Consider the following 19,290-nt stretch of genomic DNA (forward strand, 5'->3'; position numbering starts at 1 on the left):
GCGCACAATTTGAATCGTAACTGACAAGTGTTGAAGAGTCTTTTTGTTGTGCTTGACGTTCACAGTCTTCATAGTCTTGTATGATGTCCTGAGCTTGTGTTTGACTTGAGTGTGAAGTCTTGAGAGGTCTAAAGCAATTTCAGTATAGAGGATCAATCCTATCAAGTCACCAAGAGGCTTTTGATTACTTGACTGGACATGGAGATCAGACAAGTAAATGAACTATTTGATCAAAGGCAACTTTGATCAACCAGTCAATCAAGAATAACATCAGAATATGAATCAAGCATTTAGATTTTAATCCCCAAAACCTAAGGGAATCAAAATGTTATCAAGCATATTAATTAAGACTAATCTTTAATCAATATGAACATGGCATGCTATTTTCTAAAATTTAAATTGCAATTTATCCTAAAAAGTAAGGATTATTTCTAACTAATGGTGTATTGTTATTTTTGTCATTTTTAAAGCATGGATTAAAATCTAAAATCTAAGTATATTATTTTGAAGGTATTTTGATGTACAAAAATAAACTGAAATAAAAGAATAAGAAAAAAATATTAAGAAACAAACAACATAAAAAAATATAACAAAGAGGCGCAGGGGTGATTGTTCATGAGTGGGGTGCAACAAGCAGCTGATGGGCTTGGGACAGCAAGCCCAAAATGCTTCATGTCCATAATTCAGGAAGGGGTGCACGTGAGTAAACCAGGGTGTATCAGTAATCTGCTTGGGCCTAGGGGACTTCAGAGCCCAAACGAAAAATCCAAGGGAGGGGGAAATGAAATTCAGAAGATCATTTCAAATTCATTTGCGCAAACCACTCTTAACTTCTTCACATAAAAGCCCTCACCTGAACCCTTTCTTTGTGCGCCGAAAATCGCCTCCGACGGAGGCGGAGGTCAAATCAGACCCAAACATATATCAAACTAACCACCGTCTCTCCCTCTTTCATAACCCCAAACTACCTTTCCCGAATTCCTGACTTAGAGTTCAAATCGAGTGAAAAAACATATGAACCCTAAAGAAAAAAAATAAAAAATAAAACCTTGTAGAAATGGAATCAAAGCCTAAAGCATTAGGAATTTAATTACTTGAGCCAAATTCTACATGATGGCAACTGTAATGGCATGAAATGGATGAAGAAGAAGTGTATCTTACCTACGAGGCGAAGATGAAGATGAAACAGGAAATCTTCAGGTAATCTTCAATATCATAACTCCTTCACGCTTAAAATATTTCTTCTTCTTCTTCAATTCTTCTTTAGCTTGTAGGTGTGATTTCGATGTCGCTCAGTGTTGTTGTTGAAGTTTGAGTGTGAGAGAGAGATTTACAGAGACAATGTGATTCGATTGAGAGTGAGAGAAGGAGTTTTTTTATGTGAGAATGAGGGAATGATTTTGATTTTGTGATTGTGTAATGATTCCAGATCCTCCTCAATGATTGAAGAGGGTGATGATTTATAGAGTTTGGTGTGTAACAACTTAGGGCACACCTTGGGCAATTATGTTAGTGAAGTTAGGGTAGGGTTAACTCCTAGTGAATTTGAGAGGAAAAATAGTTAGAGGTTATGACACTGTCACACTTTTGTTAAGACTGTTAAGATTAATTGAGTTAGTGGAATGTAGAGTTAGTACCTTGTTAAAACTGTTAGGTGAAATGAAGTTAGTTGCTTAACAAAAGTTAGAAACCTGCTAGTTAGTTATGAGGTTAGTGAGTTGGATTTGGAGTTAAATGTTGTGGTTGTTAGAAATAAAAAGGGAAAATGTTAGTGTAGTGTGAAATTAGAGAATTATATTAGTGAAAGTTATGTTGCTATGATTTATTCGATGCTAACCTGATAAAATCGGTTAGACTAGCTGAAGTTAGTGTTAAGGAAATGAGATTAAACTAGTTAAAATTGAATTTACAAGCTGAATTGTTAGCTATATTTAGTTGACAGTTAGATTTCGAATGAATTGGAATAAAATAGTTAGTGACGGAAGCTAGTTACCTACAATTAGTGTTGAATTGTTATATTGACACTGGATGATTTGAATGAATGTGGATTATGGTTAGGATTTGTTAGTTGAGTTTGAATAAGTTAGGATTATTATGATGTTTGGAACTTATTTGTATAGAAAGAGTAAGTTGGAAATGGATTGAAAGGTGATGTTATGGTTTCTCGTTAATGTCCTGTTTGTTTGCTAAAGTTGAAAATGTGAGTTAAAGTGAGTTGGAATAGTTAGTATTATTAGAGGTTAATAGAAAGAACTTAGGTTATTGGTGTTTGTCATGCTTGAAACAAGTTGGTGCTATAGTTCAAGTAGTGTGTTCATCACTAGGCTGTTAGTTTATGTTATAGTTATAGGTTAGTAATTAAGGTGATAGTTAGAAGATTTTGAATTTCAATTAGGCCGAAATTGCTAAAACAAGTTATGAGGTTCAGTATTAACTAATGTGTGATGTTAAGACTTGGAGCTAAAATTGGATGAAGTTGGTATAAACTTGGTTAAAAATGTTAGTAGAACTAGTTAAGGTTAGTTTCAAAGCAATGATGGAACTGTTACTAGGAGGTCGATTAATTATGACTTTTTGTTATTGGTGTTATGACCTTGTGAATGTTGACTTCTAACTAGTTTATATGGTTGAATATCAATTAGGTTGGTGTTACTTGTTGTTACTAAATGATTGAATTATGACAAAAAAACTGTTAGGATTACATTAAGGTGGTTAGTGAGTTTTGAGAAAAATCCACAAGTTTAAAATTGAACCAAAATTGATTTTGAAAAAGTTTATAGCGCGAAAGCAAGTTTCAAAATTTTCTTGGATAAAAAATCGTCTAACCGAACCTACTATCGAAAATCTCGGATATGTGTAAAGGTGTCAATGCAATGATAATAATCCACAAGTCAATCAACAACAATTAAACATAACTAGTTGAATACAATATAATAGGAAAAGTTTATCTCCAATGAACAAAACACACAACAAATTAAGTCAAGCAATTTTTCGAACACTTAGTGTGCGATCAACAATGTTTGGAATTTTATGTAAAGTTTGTTATTCTTAGAAATCCAATCACAGCCAAATGGTTTATGATCTACACAATAACACAAATTTCAAAACGCGTTCAAGATTATGATCCAAACAATATTGATCAAATGATCAATGCAATTGAGAATTTCCAAACCACAAAATAAAAGAGATATGTATAGAAAGAGAGTACACAAGGATTTGTTTAGGCAGTTTCCCAATCAACATCGCTATGGGTACGTCTTCCCTTAATTCGAATTCGAATTGAGATATTATAATAAATCTTACTTTGCAAAATATGTGTATACAAGAGATGAAGAAATCGAACTCTACAAATCCTAAGTTTGATGTTGACTCTACCACCTCCAAAACCCTTGATAAAAGATTGATCAAGTAACCAACAATGCCGCTTCAATTCACCTTTTCTTGTTACTTCCTTGCAAGGCACTCCTTGTCCTAAGGCTTTCACCCGTTTGAATTAATCCCAAGCGCACACTTGTTGAAACCCAAGATTTTCCAACACGATCTACCGTCTCATGCCACTCCCTTGCAAGGTACCCATTGTCCCAAGGATTTCACTTGATCGGATCCGAATTGCATAATCTTGTCAAAAACCTTCAAACCATAAGAGATCTTGATGGAAAACCCTAACTCGGTTTTCTGATACGAATCCCTCAAAGTTCTCAACCCAATATTCTAGGTACAATAAACCTAATTGGACGTTATCAACGCTAATCTACATGACACCCAATCAAAAAATGATTATGTGTAGTGTGATTGTGTGTATGCATAGATGGAGTTGAAGATGATGACAATGCTTTGAAATCTTGGATTCATGTTGGTTTTACTCACTCTAGAAACCTTACTAGAGAAAGATGCATGTATGTAGTATTTATATGCATGAGTGATTGAAGGAAAAAAGGAATGCAAAGAACTTGGAGAAAATATAAATTTTTGAAAAACATTCATCGCATAGGTCGACCTATGAAAGTTATGTGTCGACCTATTCGATGCATAAGTCGACGTGTTTAAGGTCATGTGTCGACCTATGACTATCATAAGCACCATAGGTCGACACATGAAATATAGGCTATATGCTTTAATACTGCAACACAGGTATCGACCTATGGAATGCATGTGTCGACCTATAGTCAAGAAAATTTATCTATAGGTCGACCTATAGTTGTATGTGTCAACCTGTAGGTCGACCCGTAGACGTATGTGTCGACCTGTGCTGACATTTTTCATAAAAATTAAAATTTTATGCATGAGATCTTTTCCAAGTTGTTTCCAACTTCTTATATGCTTCCCAATGCTATGGTGCACAAAAATAATAAGAGGATACCTTCCAATATAAATTAACGCTAAAGTATCCTAGTTTTGACATCATATAAAACACATCTAACAGAAGTTACACTCACACTATAGGGATTTAGGGTTAGGATTAGTAGTTGAGTTTGGTCAACTGGTTGACCAGAAAGTCAATAGTTGACCAAAGTCAACTGTAGGTCGAACTTAGGTATTTTTTGTGTAATTTTATATAGACTTGAAATGGATGTTTGAAATGTAAACTTGATGATTTATAATGAAAACATTGATCTTACATGGTATATGTAACTTGTTACTTGAGAAAGCAACCTTTTCCTCCCATTTTGAATCTTGAATGAATTTGAACTATTGAATAAAGATGAACTTGAATGAAGCTTGATCTTGTATGAATGCCATGTCATGAACCAAACAATAAACATTAGTAAGGAAGACAAGACATGTGGAAGACAAGACATGCGCAAATGCCACGGTATGCAAAGTTCATGAAGGATATTCTCACAAAGAAAAGGAGACATGTGGAAGACAAGACAATCTTGCTTGATGCACGTTGTAGTGCCATAATCCAAAAAACTCTCCCAAGGAAGGAATCCGATCCGGGCCGAGTCGTTTTACTGGTAACCATTGGAGGCACCTACATTGGTAATGGTTTGATTGACTTGGGATCTAGCATCAATTTAATCCCCCTATCCATTATTAAAAGATTGGGAAATATCGAGATTAAATCTACAAGGATGACTTTACAACTAGCCGATAAGTCTACCACTTCACCATATGGAGTTGCTCAAGATATGCTAGTGAAGGTGGACAAATTCTTGTTTCCGGTAGATTTCGTGATAGTGGAGATGGATGAGGATCGTGATGTTCCTCTAATTCTTGGAAGACCATTCATGAAAACAGCCCGGATGATGATTGACATTGATGATGGACTGATGAAAGTGAGAGTGCAAGATGAAGAGGTGACCTTCAATCTTTTTGAAGCCATGAAGCATCCTAATGACAATCATGATTCTTTCCGAATCGATGCAACCGAAGAGGAAATAGTGGAGGTCGCAAACCAAGTTCATGTTTCTAATCCATTAGAAAGATCTCTTATCGGAGCCTACAATGTTTTGACCGAAAATAAAGAAAAAGAGATTGAAGCAATGTTGCATGAATTAGAGTCTTGTGGAGAGCTTGTTTATCATGAAGAAACAAATGAAGACTTGGATGTGACAAAGAAAATGGAAGAACCAAAACTAGAGTTGAAAATGCTACCTTCACTCTTGAAGTATGTGTTCCTTGGTGATGATTGTACTAAACCGGTGATCATTAGCAACACCTTGTCCACAAAAGAGGAACACAAATTGATACAAGTGCTGAAAAAGAATGAGGGTGCAATAGGGTGGGTGTTATCCGACTTGAAGGGTATTAGTCCGGCCTATTGTATGCATAAGATCATGATGGAAGAAAATTTCAAACCCGTTGCACAACCTTAAAGGCGTCTAAATCCATCAATGAAAGAAGTAGTTCGGAAAGAAGTTGTCAAACTCTTGGAAGCCGAAATGATTTATCCTATCTCCGATAGTGAATGGGTGAGTCCGGTGCAAGTAGTTCCAAAAAAAGGTGGCATGACGGTTATCAAAAATGATAAAAATGAGTTGATTCCAACAAGAACGGTAACCGGGTGGAGGATGTGTATTGACTATAGAAGACTAAACCAAGCTACAAGAAAAGATCACTTCCCACTACCTTTCATGGACCAAATGTTGGAAAGGTTGGCCGGCAAAAATTTCTATTGTTTCTTGGATGGTTATTCGGGGTACAACCAAATTTCAGTCAATCCGGCGGATCATGAGAAGATGGCTTTTACATGTCCTTTCGGCATCTTTGCTTACCGAAGAATGCCTTTTGGGTTATGTAATGCACCAGCAACATTTCAACGGTGTATGCAAGTGATATTCTCGGATTTAATCGAAGAATGCATTAGGTGTTCATGGATGATTTCTCCGTTTATGGATCGTCTTTTGATTTGTGCTTGAAACATCTTGATGTGGTTTTGGGAAGATGTGTGAAGACCAACTTAGTGCTTAATTGGGAGAAATGCAACTTTATGGTCACCGAAGGTGTTGTACTCGGTCACAAGATCTCCTCCGAAGGGCTAGAAGTTGACAAAGCAAAGGTGGAAGTCATTGATTTATGTCTGAATCCTTCAAAGTGCACTTCTTGTGTCAGATCCAACAAGTTGTTGGGGTTCATAGTCATTCAAATAGGAATTGAATTCGATCTGGATAAAGTGAATTCCATACAAGACATGCCAACTCCAAGAACTAAAAAAGAGGTTTGTGGGTTCTTGGGAAGATTGAACTACATCGCTAGATTCATCTCGCATCTTACATCCACCTACGAACCAGTTTTCAAATTATTGAGGAAAAAACAAACCATTGATAGGAATGAGGATTGTCAAGGGTTATTTGATAAAATTAAAGAGTACTTACAAGAGCAACAAATCTTGATATCCCATGTTCGAGAGAGACCTCTTATTATGTACTTAGAAATTCTTAATGGATCGATGGGCTGTGAACTGGTGCAACAAGATGAAACCGACAGAAAAGAGCATGTAATCTACTATTTAAGCAAGAAGTTCACATATTTGTGAATACAAATACTCATTACTTGAGAAGACTTGTTGCACACTAGCATGGGCTGCTTGGCACTTAAGGCAATACATGTTGACCCACACAATATATTTAATATCAAATATGTTACTTAGAAGATAATAAAAGGAAGTGTGTTGTCAAAATATCTTGCAAACCAACTAATGGAATATTATTATCCCATGAGGTTTGAGTTTCCTGATGAATGTATTATGGTTCTGAATGAAGAAAATGTCATAGGTAATGATGTAGGGCCCAAACCAGGAGCTAGATGGAAGCTCGCGTTTGATGGTGGCTCGAATGCCATGGGGCATGGAATTGGATATGTCTTAATCTCTCTAAGGAATGACTATACTCCCTTCACAAAAAGGTTATCTTTTGACTGTACAAATAGTAAGGCATAATACGAAGCATGTATCATGGGCATTGAACCTGCTATAGACCTAAGGATCAAAATCCTAGAGGTGCATGTAGACTATGTGTTAGTCATATATCAAGTAAAAGGAGAATGGGAAACTCGTCATCCTAAACTGATATCATACCAAGCTCGAGTCTTTTAACTGATGGAGAATTTTAAGGAAATCACTTTCCATCACATTCCAAGAGAAGAAAATCAGATGGCAGACGCTTTGGCTACATTATCATCAATGTACAAAGTAAACTTCCACAATGAAGGCCCAATTATAAGAATGGGTCATAGAGATGAACCGACATGTTGCTCAACACTTGAAGAAGAGTTTGATGACAAGCCATGGTTTCATGAAAACAAGTGTTACCTTCAGAAACAAGAGTACCTTACAAATTCTTTGAGTGGGGACAAGAAAACTCTCAGAAGGTTAGTAGCTAATTTCTTCCTAAATGATGATGTGCTCTACAAAAGAAACCATGACATGGTCCTACTCAGATGCATGGATAGACACGAAGCACACATGTTCGTCAAGTAAATTCATGGCAGACTTCTGATGATTTTCTTTACATGATTTGTCGTGGTATAACCTTTGTTCAGAACTTTAATCCAACTCCATATTTCTAGATTAAAGTTAGGGCTTTAGTCTCTTTAACTTGCTCATTTCCTTCATGAGTCATTTTCAAAGAATCAAATATAGACTTAGTAAAGTCTCTAATTATTATGTTTTCATACTTAGATTAGGAAATAGAATTCAACAATATAGTTTTGGATCTATGATGATTATTGTAATCCTTCTTTTGTTTACAATCTATTTTGCTTCTTTTAAGCTTACTGCCATCAGCATCTATAGGATGTGTCTAACCTTCTATCACCATATCCCATAGTTCAACATCACAACCTATGAAGAAACTTTCGATTCTATCTTTCCAATAGTTGAACTTTTCTCCATCAAAGAATGAAGGTTTTGTAGAATAATGATATTTATCATTATTTGCTTATGCCATAATGTATTTAAAAAAGAATGGATCTATGTCTGAAATGATTAAGTGTTTAACACAAAGTATGGGGTTTGAATTAGGTTTCTCTATTTAAAAACTTTTTCCACCCAATATATTAAAACAACAAAGATAATAATAAAGGTAAGAACACAAGTATTTTACCATGGTTCACTGTTAATGAAGCTCCGTCTAGCCCACTCTCCTGAGTGATTTCTTCTTCTCAACAAGGACTTAATCCAATAATCAAACTGATTACAACAAACTCAAAGACGCACAGTCTAAGACTTCTTGAGAAATTCTGACTATACCATAGTCTTTTAAGGAAAACAACTCAAAGACTAACTGTCAATGACTTCTTGAGAATTCTGATCTAACTTAGTCTCTCAAGGAAATTAACTAAAGGTTAAGATAATGGGTTTTATGTCACATGTTTCTTCAACACAACAGATACACAAGTTTAAATCAAATGTTACACTTAACACAAGTTTAAATCAAATGTAACACTTATTTTTATATTTTCTCTTTCACGTATTCTATTTGAGTGTAAGCATTGATATTTGTTAAATGCTTCTTTTTTCCAATCTTCAAAGACCTCTTTATATAGTAGCAAATAATTCCGTTGGAGGGTGAAGTTGGATTATCCTCAAAATAGACGTTATATAAAGGTCACTTCATATGCAACATTAAAGTGGAGCCTGCAGTAAATTGTTGGTGAGGATGATGGGACATGAGAAGATTCTTTGGTACAAAGTACAATACTTTACATAAAAAATAGATTTAGTTTTTGTACTTCTGTCACATCAATCAGTCGTTGACCTTTTATCACACCCTAATTTTGACTATGAATCATTGAATCAATGCATTCATCATAATATTTACATCACCTTCATAGCATATCATGCATTTCATCTTGCATAATGCCTAAAATATCGATTAGAATAAATTTTCGGGTCTACAAACATAACAGTTGAATCAATTTTCAAATTTACGTAAAGTTAGCGGGTGGAAAATTTTGAAATCGAGCTTGTAGCCGTCAGTGTTAGTAAGTTATGATTCACATAGTTTAACCTGTCATGATCGTTTTATTTTTTCAACTCCTTTTGCGATCGCATTTTGATCAGTTTGAGCCTTTTCAACTGGACATTTTTTACTTTAAAATTTGACAAAAAATTATCTGTTATCTAAAAGTTTATTTCGCGCTGATCATTTTGTAAGAACAAGATTTGGTTTTGCATCTGGCCTTTCGTTTTGATGATAACAATGCATTATTTCTAAGAGAACAACTTTATACCCTAATGGTTTTTGCCTAGTGTGTAACTTTTTCTAATAGGTTCTGACTATGGAGAATTGACATGTGATGTCATCTGATTCTGGATTCAACATATTTTGACTCTGAAGAGATTCAAAGTACTTTACAAGATGCTGTTAAGTTGTAGAATGCTGTTAGACAACGGTTATGATGAACGTTTGTGTTAAAGCTTCTGACCGTGACTCTGATTGAAGAGCCTATGAAGATTTATCAAGCCTTAAATATTATGCGTTCTCAAGTTCTAAAGACTCTGAAGAACAAGATCTGAAGACTCTGAAGACCAGGTTCTGAGGAACTATGTCAAGTGTCTGAAGACCAATGTTCTGAAGATTCTCTCAACTAGTATCTTGATCCTTCTAAGAATGATTTAACATCATTTATTCAGAAGCCTCTGAAGATGAGAAGATAAGATAAAAAGGTTTTGCGTCAGGAAAATAGTATATAATACAAAATCACCCTTCCCTCCACTACGCTGATTTTATGGGCTAAGCACATTACTATTGTACCATTTTGTCTCCTATATGCAAACCGTTATACCAAGAGACAACTGTAGTTTTGTTATTCCAATTCTACTCTCCAACAGATCTTTTAACGTCCTATATAAAAAATACTTGGAAGATTAGATAAGTTGTGAATTCTCATTGCCATTTCACGCTCATACACAAAGCTTTTGTTAAAGTACATATTTTATGTGTATAGTCTTTGTAAACACACATAGAGGTTTTGTTCGTTATTGTGTGAGAAATTCATTGTACTTAAAATATGTTAATCTTATTTCTTATAAGAAATTTTGTAAACATAGTCTTGTAAATCTCAAATTGTTTGAGTGTATTCCTCGAGTTACTAGGTTTTAGTCATATAGACTCAAGAAGACAGAAGACAAAAGAGTTTGTCTTTATGGTGTCTGTAATTAGTTTTGGTTACAGTGGATTAAGTCCTTATTGAGAAGGAAAAATCACCTTGGTAGGTGGAGTGAAGGTAACTCTTGATCTTTCTAAGCATGATTCAACATCATTTATTCAGAAGCCTATTTAGATTAGAAGATAACATCAAAAGGTTTTGCATTAGGAAAATAGTACACAGTACAAGATCACCCTTCTTGTTAGGTCTGACATATGGTGATTGGCTTAATTTTGGAAAAACAAGTATTTTTGACATATGTTAAACAAGATGTCCTGACATGTTGTTTCAACATTACAGCGTGACTGAGCTTAAGCATCTTGTGAGATTTAGTCTCTTTAATATTTTATCTGAAGATTATTTGAATATTTAATTCATGTATATTATTGAGCGTTTTCCTGGTACCTGAATAATATTGTGTCTTGACTTATATACGAAGTAACGATGTCAAGACATTTTAGGAAACATATGATTTGATTGAGATCATATTTTCAAAAGATTGTGCAGAGATCTTGGATCTACTACAAATCAAGGCTGAAGCCCATGCCTCTTCACTGCTATTTATAGAGTAGTTCTAAACGTAAGAATGCATTGATGCAGTGCAGTATATTGTTATCATTAATGTTTTATGTGTATGCTTTGTATGAGACATTTGAGTATCTCCTCGATACTTGAATTGGACCTGGTGTATTGAGTTATAACTAACAATCCCTCAGAAGATTTTAAGCAAGAGTGGATTGTGTTTGTCAGTTATTTGTTGTCGTATGGTTAAGGAAAGTGAGACATGTCTCATATCTAGGAGTGTCTTAGATAGAAACATACACGGGTAGAGATTAGGTGAGAAGTCTTTAAAACCTGAGGTTGTTCAAGACTTCAAACTAATTCTATGATAGTGGAGTTCCTTCCTGGCTTGGTAGCCCCCAGATGTAGGTGATGTTACACCGAACTGAGTTAACAACTGATTGTGTTATTTACTGTTATTTTAATCCTGGTATTGTTTGTGGTGCGATAATGTGCAGACCCTAAGGTCGTGACATCGTGTACGACATCAGGGATCTACTTTCCAGAATTTCAATTGGTATCAGAGCATGCATCATGCTCTATTTATGGGTGAGATTCAGGGAAGATACTTTCTGGCTCCATGGATAAGGAAGGAGGATTTATCAACAGACCCCCCTTCTTAGATGGATCTAACTATGACTATTGGAAGGCAGGGATGGTTGATTTCTTAAAATCCATGAAAAAAAAGACATGGAAAGTTGTCATTAGAGGATGGGAACATCTTGTTCTGAATGACAAAGATGGGAAGGCTAGTACTGAATTGAAACCTGAAGAGGACTGGCCTAACGAAAACAATGAATTGGCTCTTGGAAATTCCAAAGCGTTGAATCCCCTATTCAATGGGGTGGACAAAAATATATTCAGGCTGATAAATACCTGTATTATAGCTAAAGAAGCTTGGGAAATCCTCATAACTACTCATGAAGGCACATCCAAAGTGAAGATGTCTAGACTTCAGCTTCTCACCACGGGATTTGAGAATCTAAAGATGACAGATGATGAGAACATTCATGATTTTTACATGAGTATTCTTGAAATAGCTAATTCATCTAGTGCCTTGGGAGGAAAGATGTCAGAAGAAAAATTGGTGAGAAAAATTCTAAGGCCTCTACCATTTTTTTGACATGAAGGTCATAACCATTGAAGAAGCTCAAGACATCAACACCATGAGAGTAGATGAACTTATTGGGTGTCTCTAAACCTTTGAATTGGATATTAATGACATATCTAAAAAGAAAACCAAGAGCATATCATTTGTATCCAACACTGAAGATGAACTAAACCAATGTGACTTAGATACTGATGAAGGAATGACCAATTCTATATTAATGACTTAGATAATTCAATAAGGTTCTAAGGAGAATTGGCAGGAAGTCAAGACCAAATGTCAAGAACATCCCTTTTTAAATCAGGAATACTAATGATTTCTAGAAAAGAACAAGAACCGAAGAGAGATCCAATCAAGGTAAGTGGGTGTGAAGGATTTGGACACATTAGAGTTGAATGCCCTACCTATCTCAAGAAACAAAAAAAGGGGTTATCGGTCTCTTGGTCTGATGAGGATAACTCTGAAAGTAAACCTGAGGATGAAGCTGATAAACATGTTACTGCTCTAACTGGAAGATATGAATATGATGAAGATTCATGTGATGAAGAATTATCCTATGAGGAACTGGCTGCATCCTACAGAGAACTTTGCATCAGAAGTGAAGAAGTGTGTCGGCTGGGATAAAAACAGAAGAAAATTATATCTCAACTACAGGCTGAAAAGGAAGGATTTCAATTCACCATCCCAGATCTCCAAAATGAGGTGACATTATTGACTTCCAAACTTGAAAACATGATAAATAATATAAGAGTTCTGAACAAGGGATCTAATGTGTTATATGAAGTTTTGAAAATTGGAAAAGCGGATGGAGATCTGAGGGGGATCGGCTTTAAACATAAATCTATGGATAAACAAGGAGAAAGCTCTATGACCAACTTTGTTCTTACAAAGAGGGAGTCTAATCTTGTAATATCTAAACATCTGGCTCAACATCATGCCAGTCATCAAAACTCTTAAACTAAAGGCAAGTTATTATGTTGGAGATGTCATTAATATGGAAAACATGGTCATATAAATCCCTTCTGCTTCAAATTGTATGGCTATCCTAGGTATCCAACACAACTCAGGGCTAATAAAAAGAAAGAGTGGACACCTAAGCCTTTCAACACTAGTCTCATAGCTCACACCTCTCTTAGAGCCTTAGCTCGAGAAGACTGGTATTTTGATAGTGGATGTTGCAGACACGTGACATGTGGCAAGAAGTTCCTTTAAAAGATAAAGTCATACTCATCTGGCTATGTCACGTTTGGAGATGGGGCTAAAGGTGAAATTAAAGGGGTTGGAAGACTAGCTTGTACATGACTCCCAAGTCTTAATAATGTCCTATTGGTAAAAGATCTGACTGTTAATTTGATTAGTATCAGTCAACTATGTGATGAGGGTCTTAAAGTTAACTTCACAAAATCAGAGTGTTAGTCACTAATGAGAAAAATGAAGTTCTAATGAGGAGAGTCAGGTCTAAGGATAACTATTACTTGTGGTTATCTAAAGAAACTAACTACACTTCCACATACCTGATATCCAAAGAAGACAAAGTTAACCTATGGCACCAGAAACTTGGACATCTACATTTGAAAGGCATGAAAAAGATTATGTTAAAAGAAGCCATCATAGGTATTCTAAGGCTCAAGATTGAAGAAGGTAAAATATGTGATGAGTGTCTAATTGGGAAGCAACTAAGATGTCACATCCAAAGTTATAACATCAAACTACTTCAAAAGTTCTGGAACTTCTTCATATGGACTTAATGGGGCCTATGCAGGTTGAGAGCCTTGGAGGGAAAAGATACACATATGTTGTTGTTGATGATTTTTCAAGATTCACTTGGGTGAACTTCATCAAAGAAAAATCAGATGTCTTTGAGGTGTTCAAAGATCTATGCAAAAGGATTCAAAGAGAGAAGGAAAGTAGAATTTCCAGGATTCGAAGTGACCATGGGAAGGAATTTGAAAATAATAGATTTGTTGAATTTTGCTCCTCTGAAGGTATTGGTCATGATTTCTCCTCTCCTATCACCCCTTAGCAAAACGATGTTGTTGAATGCAAGAACTGAACTCTACAAGTGTCAATATGCAAAAAATACAGAGTTGGTTTTTATTTATTCCAAAGGAAAGGGAAATTATCTAGAAAACCCCAAAGAATGGTCATCACAACCACGAACAAGTTTGGAAGCTGGTTATGCAAGGGGAAGATATTAGCAGCCCTCACATCCATGGTACTCCATGGGAACCATCTAGGATATCTACATTTGAAAGGGTGTCAGCATCTTAATGCTTACTTGCTAAAGGTTTACGGAGTGGAAATGGACTTTTTATTAGTGTGCTAGCCAAGGATTTGGGTCCTCGTGCCTACGTATGCTCACTTGTCAAAGTGAGAAATTAGAGCCCCATAGTTCGTGGTACAAAATGTTTGTTTGTTTTGTTGATTTTATACCTTTAAAAAGGTTTTCGAAGTGATGCCCTAAGGCTTAAACAAAAGGTTTGATAAGTTGACATTGATTTTATGTTTTGAAAAGAGAGTGTTCTTGACTTCGGATTGCACTAAAGACTATGGGTAAAGGTGAATATCTCGAACTACCAAGTCAAATGTCTTGTGTTCAAAATACTCAGAACAAGTGTAGGAAAGCTCCATTCTCATCCTTTCTCTACCACTTAAGGCTCATGGCATACAATCATAATCGTATTTTTATGGTGTTTTGAATTTGATTTGAGAAAATACCGCTTAACGTTGGATCAAGGGTTTGTTATTGAGTATGAAATAGTGAAGATCCTATGTCCTAAGGTTGGCTAACAAGTAAAAACAAGACAAAGGAAAACGAGTAAAAAGTACACCAAAATGGGGAGAGGGATACATGGAAAATACAAGGGATTTGTGCGAGAAATAAATGGTCTCGCTGTAAGGTAGCTCAAGAGAAAGTCTTGTGTGTGCATTGTGTCCTAAGCTAACAATTGGATAATTGAATTACAAAGCATGTCTCCCTATGGTAGTTCCATGAATGAACCATTCTTGCAATAAAAGATTACAAGTCCTCGGAAACTCCAAGTTGCATAGGTCAATCAAAAAAGTCCAAGTCCAAATGCAAGGGTACTAACAAGTCCTCTAAGTCTCCAAGTTTAGTTTATACACAAGGTACATATGGCCCATAATACTCCATGTCTAATGCTAAGGTCAAACATTACGTCCGTAGTCCAATTGTCCTCAAATTAGATCTCTTTAGTATTTTCCATTTTATCATGTTTTTGTTCATTTTAGATTGTATATCAAAATAAAGCAATAATGATGAAGAATGGTAATGATGAATGAAAATTATGATATACAAAGTAAAGAAATAAATTGCACGAGTTAAAATATTAGAAGTTAGGTGCGTAATGTAAATGTTAGAAATTAGAAGTTAGATGTTTGAAGTCAATTTAAAAAGGAACCGATTACTTGAGATTATTTATCCATAAATCAAATGACTCAAAATATGACGTATCAAGGGACAATCTATAAATGATTCAAAGTATCGAAAATGATCCAATGATCATTTGTCAATAAGTTTGAATCAAAGAAGATTGAATCAACCAAACTGTCTATTTATCAATGATTTGAAGTATGAAATATGTATCAATAAAGCAATCAAAACAAAGTGAAAAGAAGAGAAAGTTAATGGTTAAATGGTTAGAGATGAAGATTCATCAAGCTTGCAAATATAAATGAGTCTACAAAACAAACCACAAAACACTTGTTCATAACAAAAATGCAAAAATAAAATGATATTAACTCATGTAATATGAAGCAAATATTAAGAACACATGACAAAATAAACATGTGGGCCAGGGCCCAATCAATCTCACCAAAGGAGATCCAAACACAATTATCACATTCTAGACCAGATCCCCCAACTTCAAACATTCCTTATATTCCCTGAGTACGGAGAACAAGCCTCCGTTGCGTCGAAGCTCATTGCCACCGGCGCCGGAGCTCCAAACATGAACCCACAAGTATCAAAATGATTGTCTCTACCCCGTGAATCCAAATCCCTTATCCAAATAGAACAATCTTAAACCTACTGATAAAATCGCATCCAAATAAGAAAGAACCCTAAGTTGAATTCCAGAAATTAAATGTTCAGTGATGAAGATCAAAGGCTACCAGGTTAGGGATTTGATCTCCCAAAACTAATACTACACCATGGTAACTAAATCGGAGCAGAACCAAAAGGTTGAACCAAATGCCCGTCAGAGACGACGACTGAGACGATAACAACAATAACCTCAAGTGCGCTTCTTCTTCACTTTAGTATGCTTCTCTTCTTCCTTCCACTTCTTTGTTCCTTCACTTCTTCTCTTTATTCTTGCTTGGACTTAGGATAGAGAGAATGAATTTCATGAGTGTGAGCAAAGTGTGCTAGAGTGTGTCAGAGAGCAATCCTTCCTCTCCAATGATTGGCAACGATTGCCTCATTTATAGGGCAATCCAAGGGGGTAGTTTAGGGAATTGAATTTGAGTTGTTAAATCCTGATTTATCCAACTGTCAATTAAGTGAATTTCTGGAAATGGAATGGAATTAGGTCACGTGGCATTTAGATGAGCACATGTTTTATTCCCTTCAATTCATTTGCAGCTTCCCCCTTTTATATCTAAATCCCCTCTTCCTATCTGCCTTGACATGGTTCATCTGATACCTTGCTATAGCTTGCACATGGGACTCATGCTCTGCTCATGGTTGAATGATGCATCCAGTTCATATGGTGGGCCAGATGCAAGGTTATGCATAAGTTTACAGGTAGGTATGAATTATGTCTCAACTTGGGCTCACCATTGTTTTGGTTTAGGTTGTGTCTTATGGAGGGTTCTTAACTACTAATCTGAAACTTGTTCTTCTTGTTGGGAACTCTGCAAATAGTCATGGGATGGTTCTAGTGTAAGCAACAACCACATGATTCAATTAGCATGGTTCTAACTTAGGTTGACTTGCTTATGCCTGATGGTTTCTTGTGGAATGATATTATAATAGGCATGAGTATGAACCTATAACAACATTTGGTTAGGTTATTCTGACTTGTGCTTCAATAGGTTTGGCAACATGATGCATTGCCTCTTGATGTAGCCTACTTGTCAATAAACTTGTTTGTTGATGCAAGATATTGTTTGGATTGAGTTGCATGATTGGCTGCTAGTTCCTACAGGTAGCTTGGTATGGGACTTGTTGATTGTTTGTAGTGATAGACTCGTGTGCTATGCAAGGTTATGCTCCAGCTTTCCATTCTGATCCTAGTTGCAGGGGAATGTGGACTTGTGTAGTGTTTATGTTGGCTTGTATCTCATGTCTTCTATTGGCTTTGATATGCATCTCTTGTTTCCTGTACTCAGACTTATGTAGTAGGTCTGCACTGTACCTTAAATCTTGGTTCTGCATCATCTTCCTACAATAAATGTGTTGATCTATGCTTGGTGTTCATGCAATTGATTCAGGATGCTCATGATGATGGTTAAATGGTCAAATGTAGCTTGAGGAAGATGGAATTGTAAGTTTGCAGCATATGTGCACATGGCCTTTGGTAAGATGTCAAGAATATGAGGTTGTGCTCTTGTTATCCTTATACTCATTGCCTTTATTGCTGTTATATTTTGTGGGATGGATGAGGTCTTGTCTTAAATTGTTGTTTGTTAGGTATTGAATTATGGTATGCATTGCCAGTTTAAATTGCAAGTCTTGTATTGGCATGATATCTATAGATGATGATATGGTTAGATGGTCCAATGCAGGTATGTAGTCATTGCCAGTCTGCAACATGATTGCAACTTCATGTTCATGGTCATTACAGGTTGAATTTGCTACAAGTTTGCAAGGTTCAAAGCATGCTTCCAATGTTCAATTGATATTCAGCTTGGTGCAGCCATTGGATTTGCCTTGGTCTATGTTGGTTCTGCATGATATCATGTATGGCATGTCCTGCACCGTAACATTGTCCTTATTTGTTCATGGTTTGTCTTCTGGTTGATTGCTTTTGAACTGACTTGGCATTCCAGGATTTGTGGCATGTGTGGACTTGGTTTCATGTGACTTTGCAGGTTAATATTGTGTTGCTGGTACTTCTAAATGTCAAAATTTGGATGGTCATCGTGCATAAGGTGATTACTTCAAGACCAAGGATCACAGTTGAAGATTAGGAGGAGGATTATAATTGATATTGAAATTTTTAGGGTTTTAGGGCTTGGGTTGACTTTGGTCAAACTTCCATTTTTTTGTAATTTTCTTAATGTTTGGGCATTTGTAATGGATTATGATGATGATATTGAATTAATGACTTGTATGATTTTGATTGAATTGAATTTGAAATGAATGAACTTGATGATTATGACCATGCCTTGAATTGAAATGTATGATAATTTTGAATATACACATTGAATATCATACAAACTTGAATTTTGAAATGAATGGATTTGATATGAGCTAAATGATGAATTAATGCACTGATGAACTTGATGAATCAAAGATATGACTTACAACTTGGATAACATCAAGACTTGAAATGGATTGACGCTTGAATGAATCATTAACATGACTTAAAGGACATAACCATAATTTGAATGACCAGTGACAAGCATGAAACAAAGATCTTGGCAAGGACCAATAGGCACAATGAATTAGGACCTAACTAGACATTCATGGACCAGGCACCAATGGTAATGACAATGGCATGGAGTGGACTTGAATAACCTTGACCAAATGAAACCAAGCAAAGTATGAACCATGTACTTGAAGAGACTAGATGAACTAGCACAACATGTTGGGTGAAACTTGGCCAAGCTATATAACCAAATCATAATGGCATGAAGAATGAAATCAGGGTTATGGGCCTACATGATGGCGTGGGACATGATTAGTGTTTAGGGCCATCTTGATCAAGTTGGGATCCCTAAACCAGGGTTTTGCTTCCTCAAGAAGCCACAGTTGACACACCAAGTATGGGCACAATACCCAAGCATCAAGAGCTATCTCCAAGTTAGGGTTTGATTTGGGGCCACCCCAAGTTGTCGAG

The 19,290-nt window shown here is 35.8% G+C and overlaps 1 long non-coding RNA gene across 5 annotated transcripts; it reads left to right on the top strand.

Annotated features, from left to right (window-relative positions):
• Window positions 1–607: 607 nt before the first annotated feature.
• Window positions 608–18,606, top strand: LOC127086619 (uncharacterized). Of its 5 annotated transcripts, XR_007789527.1 has the most exons (4): window positions 782–1,200; window positions 17,434–17,630; window positions 17,720–17,826; window positions 18,014–18,606. It is a non-coding gene; the product is annotated as an uncharacterized LOC127086619 (long non-coding RNA). The 5 variants fall into 5 exon arrangements; XR_007789525.1 differs by lacking the exon at window positions 17,434–17,630 and having other exon boundaries at window positions 788–1,200; XR_007789529.1 differs by lacking the exon at window positions 17,434–17,630 and having other exon boundaries at window positions 788–1,200; window positions 18,073–18,606.
• The last annotated feature ends 684 nt before the right edge of the window (window positions 18,607–19,290 follow it).

Source organism: Lathyrus oleraceus, chromosome 5 (genome assembly GCF_024323335.1).
Source record: "Lathyrus oleraceus cultivar Zhongwan6 chromosome 5, CAAS_Psat_ZW6_1.0, whole genome shotgun sequence".
Lineage (NCBI taxonomy): Eukaryota > Viridiplantae > Streptophyta > Magnoliopsida > Fabales > Fabaceae > Lathyrus > Lathyrus oleraceus.